Source organism: Lichenostomus cassidix, chromosome 3 (genome assembly GCF_008360975.1).
Source record: "Lichenostomus cassidix isolate B80296 chromosome 3, HeHo_3.0, whole genome shotgun sequence".
Taxonomy (NCBI): Eukaryota; Metazoa; Chordata; class Aves; order Passeriformes; family Meliphagidae; genus Lichenostomus; species Lichenostomus cassidix.
In genome coordinates, this window is record NC_139483.1 from 26,713,714 (window position 1) to 26,720,097 (window position 6,384).

Sequence of the window (6,384 nt, forward strand, 5' to 3'; positions counted from 1 at the left end):
GTGAAAAGACATCACTGCCATGATCTTTTTCAGCCAAACCAACAGAGATTTGATAGTTGCAGTTCAGCCTAGAAGAGGAAGGCTTCCCAGAGCAACCACGCTGCAGTAATAATTCCCTCTGACTCAGTTATATTCCAGGCATATTTGACAATTATGCAATGGGCACGTGGAGCTGAGGTACCTCTCCCTCCTTATTTGGCCAAGGGGAGCTGCTTTGTGCCCAAAGGGACAGCTGTGGTGCCCATCTGGGTGCCCATCAGTGCTGCCCTGCTACTTGCCACCTGCGAGGTGGCTGCTGCCACCAGCCCAGTGGGTTTTGTCTGCCAGCACCCCATCACTTGTGCTGGTTTAACAACCCTCAGACTGCTCCCTAAGCTTGGCTCCAAGGGATGGTTTCCCTACTGCTAAGTTGTTGTTCAGTGCTGCAGGATATCAGTGCATGATCAGATAGAATGTTGTTTTCCCAGGAATGAGAAGCTGAATTGTCCATCAGTCAGTGAGGCTGGCAGGAGGGGAGGTAACCGCTGACCCAGCAGTTGCCAAGATGGTTCTTCCAATTTTGCTTGTAATGAACTGGCTTATGCCTTCAGCTCCAGCAAACCAAGGCAAGTTCCCAAGTGACTGGATACTAAAAGATCCAGCTCATTTTCCCACAGAAACACATGCCAGTCAGTGGCTAAAACCACTGATGGGGATACAACGCTGCACGCTGTTGCACAGCAGCCCACAGTGATACAAGTAAAGAACCTCCCTGAGCCAGTGCACAGAGAAGTGCTCAGCTTTTGCACATCCAGGCATGTCCTGCATGCCACTCTAATGCTGTTATCATGGGTGTCAGAATCAGTTATCCATGTAACTTAACTTTTTTTGTCACTGAAAGATATTTCCACCAAATTACTAAAATTGACCCTGTGGAAAACAAAAAATGCTCTGTATATTTCCTGCTAATTTCAGGACTTTTAATACATTCATGCCATGGATGCTTCAAGCCTTATGAAATGTCCAGTTGTTATATTAACTGGAACCCAGTGTGCCTAGGAGTTACCAGTTGCAAAGGGTATTTTGGCCTACACCCTGTAGTTCATGGGAAAAACGAGAGTGAGCATGCAGGCGGCTTGCCTTCCAGAGGAACAGAGCCAGGAAAACAGAGCAATGTAGCTTCAGATGTTTGGATTTATGGAGATTTAAGCGAGCATCATGCTTTTCTTGTGCTTCATCCAGTAAAAATAAACAAAGGTAGTGTGAGAAACTCTAACATTGAGGTAATATGCAGATACTACACCATCAGCTTAAGGGACTCACCTTATTTTGGCCACAATGCCATTAATCATCTTTTTGCTACAAACAGTTACCCCTGTGGTTATTTGGAAATAAAATGTGTCCATTCAAGAGCTTCCAGAGCATTCTTTGCATTTACACATTAATCTTTTGGGCAAGTTTCAAGAGGGCCTGCTTAAAAAATCCATCCCTTAGTTTCATACTCAAATAAGATTAAGGATGAGGGTTTTGAAGAACATTTCTTCATAATTGTGGCTACTTTGGTTTATGAGTGTATTCAGCGTAACTCAAGCAGAACGAGGTTCCTCTGCAGCAATAAGAGAATTAAGTCCTTCAGCTGTTCGCAGAGTCTTAAAAATTGAAAATTGAAGTGAATAAAATACTGGCTCTGACATTTTCCCGCTCTTTTTCTTGACATAGAGAGGAAGCAATGTTTTGGGGTGTGGCACGGAGGAAGGGAGGGAGGGAGAAGGGTTCCATGGCCCCACCAAGCAGGAGCCCAACTAGAGGCATGCAGCTGAACCCCAGCAAAGCTGCAGAATTTCATTGTTCAGTCCCCTCCGAGGGAGACCACTCCTCTTTGCTGGTACCTAATGCTGGTACATTGCCTGTTACTCTCTCTGCATCACACAGATGTTTAATATTCTCTTTCTGTTTAAATGGGAAGAAAATAAACCTTTTTGCCCCTCATTTTTGCTGGAAGGAGCTCCAGTTGGTTTGGGAGCTCCACCTTTAATACAGAATCACTTCTTCCCTTGCAGAGAACCAACTTGCATTGCAGTGATAATTTTGACACAATACTCTTGAAAGGTCATTAAGAATAATTGAATACATTTTAATAATTTATTATATATTTTATATAATTTTTAATAATTGATTCATACCTCCACTTCTTTCTGCACGAGAATGTTCAGATCACATATTCCTGCTTCATGTGAGGTCGAGACATTTAGCAGTTCCTAATATTTAGGAGTCCCATAACCTTCCCTAGGGAAGAGATGAGAAAGCATCGCTGCTTCCCAGATGCTCTCTTCCATGACAGTCTCTAGCTATCATATTTTTGTGGAGTCACCAAAGCACCAGCGTTTACTTTGCCTTTAACCACATCCCTCAGGAAATGTCATAGCCCAGTCAGACGTGCCTGAACCAGTCTTTGGAACAAAGGAAAAATAACCTCTTGCTCTTCAAAGACTGGTGTTAGAGAAAACAGACTTGGGCAACGCTGGCTAATTCTGTTGCCATGAGGAGCCACCAGAGTAGTTAAGTGGGCTGTGGCTGTCATGCCAATTTCCTGTGCTGCGTTGTCTCCAAAACAAAGAGTGACATCTCACAGCCAAGACCATCCCCTCAGATCCACCAGCTGAAGGGCAAGATTCAAAGGCTTTCTCAGCGCTCCAGCTTAAGCAAGTGTTAAACAATGGAGGGGAAAATCCTGGCAGGTCATTGCCCTGAATGTCAGAGCTGCAGCTTTCAGGTCTGATCCCATTTAGAGCTGATGTAGCTGCCGTGATCATCTGGCTAATGGAGAAGCAGGTAGGCAGAACATCTGAATTTTATACAGCAAAAATGGCAAGCATTGTAACATGGCCTAAAATGCAAAAGAGCAATAAAAATTGTGAAATGGGAGACATTTTCCTTACTGACGGGCTCTCACAGAGGGAAAGCCCAGCTTCACCAGCTTTTCTGACAGAAACATGAAAAAACCTCAGTCTGTGAGTAAGAGCAGATGCCAAGTAGCTCCTCACCAGCCTCCCAACTGCAAAGACCTCTCTGAACCTCAGTTCTGCCTCCACCCTGCACCAGAGAGCCCAGTCCAGCCAGACAGCACAGGACCCAGACCCCTCCTCAGCATGCTCAGGGCAGATGCCAGTCCTGCACCTCTCAAACAGCATGGTCTTCAAAGCAAAAGCTTTATTACATTATGCATGACAAGTCAAACATCTTTTTTTATAATGCAGTTGTTGATGATATTGTAATTATGTCTGGAACCCGGGATGTTTGTGAATGAATCAGCAATAATTATCCCTGTGTTTTGTTGTCCAGTGAGAGGGGCTGACACATGCAGTCCGAGTTTGCAATGCTGGGTACTGTTTCCAAAGGATGGGAGTTCAAGGATATAACGATTTTCTGGTCAGTGGAGGTTAGAGGTGATTTTGTGCTCAGTGTAAATGGCATTGTCTGGCAGAGACAATTAGCAAATGAAGCGCTGCCTCACCAGAGGCTTTGCAGCCTCTGAGTCTCTTCTTCCAGGCTGACAACAAACAGAAATTTGAGATGGTATCTCGGGTTTCCAAAACAGGAAGCTGCTAAATCCAGCAAGAGAGCAATTCATTTCCCACTTATAATGATGCTGCTCTTATACGTCCTTTGAGGATACTGGAGTGTTTTCCGAAGGGTAGCAAGGGAGGTATTTCATCCCCATTTTTCACCAAATGAAAGACCAACTGTGCCAGGAGTGGAGCTGAGAGAGGGGTGTTGTTCTGTGCAGAACTGGTTACTTTGCTGTGACTCAGGCTCTGTTCCTTTCTGCAGTCTGCCTCCCACCCCTGACTGCCATGCCCGAGTCACAGCATGGAGCAGCCCTCCTTCAAACCCCTTTTTCTTTCAGGTCTCTTCTGTGGAGGAGGAGTTAATGGAAGTTTCCACTCACTTGTTATATTAATGCACTATAAATTACTTCTATAAATCATCAGAGTGGCCCACATCAGGCACAGGTCGGTGCAATTACAAGGTTCAGAAATGTACCTTGGACACCAGGTTCCTCTGGACAAGTGGTCCAGGTCTGGCCTTGGAGTGCTGCTGTGCCAAGGGGATGAGTTATCACAGCCAAAGCTTTTCTTTTTTTCTTTTTTAAAATTATTTTTCCTGTTCTCCCATCATCCCCTCTTGGGTACTTGCAAAGTGCTTTTTGTTCAACTGGCTAACAAAGAAGTAATAAGCTGAAAAAAAATTAAATTATTTCAAGCTACATTCTGAAGAAAAACTTCTGAGATTTTCAACTAACTAAAGAGCTTTAAAAAGCTTCCAATTAAACAAAATATTGTTCTTACAGGTCTCCTCAAGCAGTATCTTCAATAATTCAGATTTATATGACCAGAAGTTTTGAGGGAATTGCCAGAAGGGAGAGCATTTTGAAACAAAAATTCAAGATGTTTAATTCTGAAACGATCGACACAGAACATTTAAATTTTCATTTTTGTCCACCAGCCAAGAACTATTCATCAAAGTTATCTCAAGTTTTGTATGTGGCTTCAGTTTTCTGGAACTTTACTTTTCAGCAAATACCACGCTTGCAAAAGTTTAGAAGTGTTTTCCAGTTCCACTTTTTGTTCTCCTATGTGTCTAATGCTGAAGTTCCTGGTGTGAAAGCATTCTCAAGTGCTTGTGCACAACATTTCCAAACACTGCACCCACAGTCCAGCACGCACAGGCTGTTTCCTGGAGATTGGTACCAATTACTGAGTAAACAGCAGCGTGTGCTGCTCTGCTCACCTGTGCACACACAGGCTGGGATTGTCCCCACTGAAATAGAGACCAGTCCCAAGCAGGTTTGGAAATCACACCTCTGCAATACCAGTGATGGTGAATAAAGTCTGCAGCTGGTTTTTATCTGGGTAAAAATTGGTTCTTGAATAGTCTGAGTGAGTCCTGCAACCAAAACAAGTACACTTTTTCATGCAGCAAAGCACCAGCCAAGTTCTGTGGGTGCAGCACCAGCAGCTCCCCTGTGCTGTGGCAGTGGGAGTGAGGCTGAGCAGCTCACACAAACTGCAGGTGGAGTTTCACATGCTAACATTTCTGTGCACACCTGCCTCCATCTCACTTCTCTCGCAGTCATTACCCACTGCTTGACACAGCCTATGATAGAAATTTCCAGCTTTGTGTGATCCCCAGGAATTTTCTATGGGATGTCTACATCTGTAAGGTTCACTAACACGAATTTCTGCCTAGGATATGACCTTTCCACAAAGGACATGTTCAGGGTCTTGTACTAGTTGGCCACAGACACCCCTGGGATCTGTAGCTTACAGCCTGAAGACTGGGGACTTAGAACTTTCTCTGAGATTCTATTAGAGCTTCTTAATTAAAAGACCTCTTTGGGGACCTGAATTGAATTGGAAACCATGGTGATCACTTAGGTCAATCACGCACAGAGATGATTGCATTTGGGAGAGTGAGGTGGAAGATGGGAGTGTGTGCATGTTGAAGAGCTTTAAGAAAAAAAATAAAATCCCCAAACATCTGTAAAAATGAGGATCATGCATGATTTGCAATAGAGCAGTTAGAGGATGTATCATATAGGGCTCATCATTCACTACTGAATTAGAGACTTACGGCTGTCTGTCTTATTGCATTGAAAAACATCTGTGACTTTTACCTCTCTGAACATTTGATCAATGGATTTGACAGTCTGTCTGTTTTCTCAAACCTGTGTATGCACATTTTCACTCATGTTAATTACTGTACAAGGAAAACCAGAATGCTGAAAGCTGTGCTTCCAGTCATCATCCCACATGAGAGAAACATGTTACCAACCTACTACAAAACCAGAAATCTTCATCCTCATACAGTGGGTCCTGTAACTTCATTATGCAAAACCTAAAGTATAAAAAAATACTCAATATCCAGTAAGCATTTTTGGTCAAGAGTTGAATTTCACTGTTACCATTAGAAAACACTCATTTGTAACCAGATCATGCTGATAAGATTATCAGTTATGTGAGTGAAAACATAACTAAAACAAAATTATGTTTTGTTTCAGCTTACAAAGCATTGTACTCTAGCTCCAGGACAATGAAGTTGCTTTCAAAATCGGAGCTGTTTTGGTTTCACTAGAAAGAACTGTTTTAAAATTCATTGGCTTTTCTTACAGAAAAATTTACTTTTTCGACTTAATCAACTTTAGCATCACCTTCTTCTCCCTCTACTCCTATAGGAGAAAATCTAAATAGTTTCAAGGGATGTTCTTCTTGTAAGTCTCCACCAGAAATATGTAACCTTGCTTCACTTGTCTTTGCAAATTACTGTGTTTAGATCAGGAGCTTTTACAGACTCGACACTTCAGTTGTTCAACCCTTGTGCAAAACACTTTGTATTGCTCCTGAG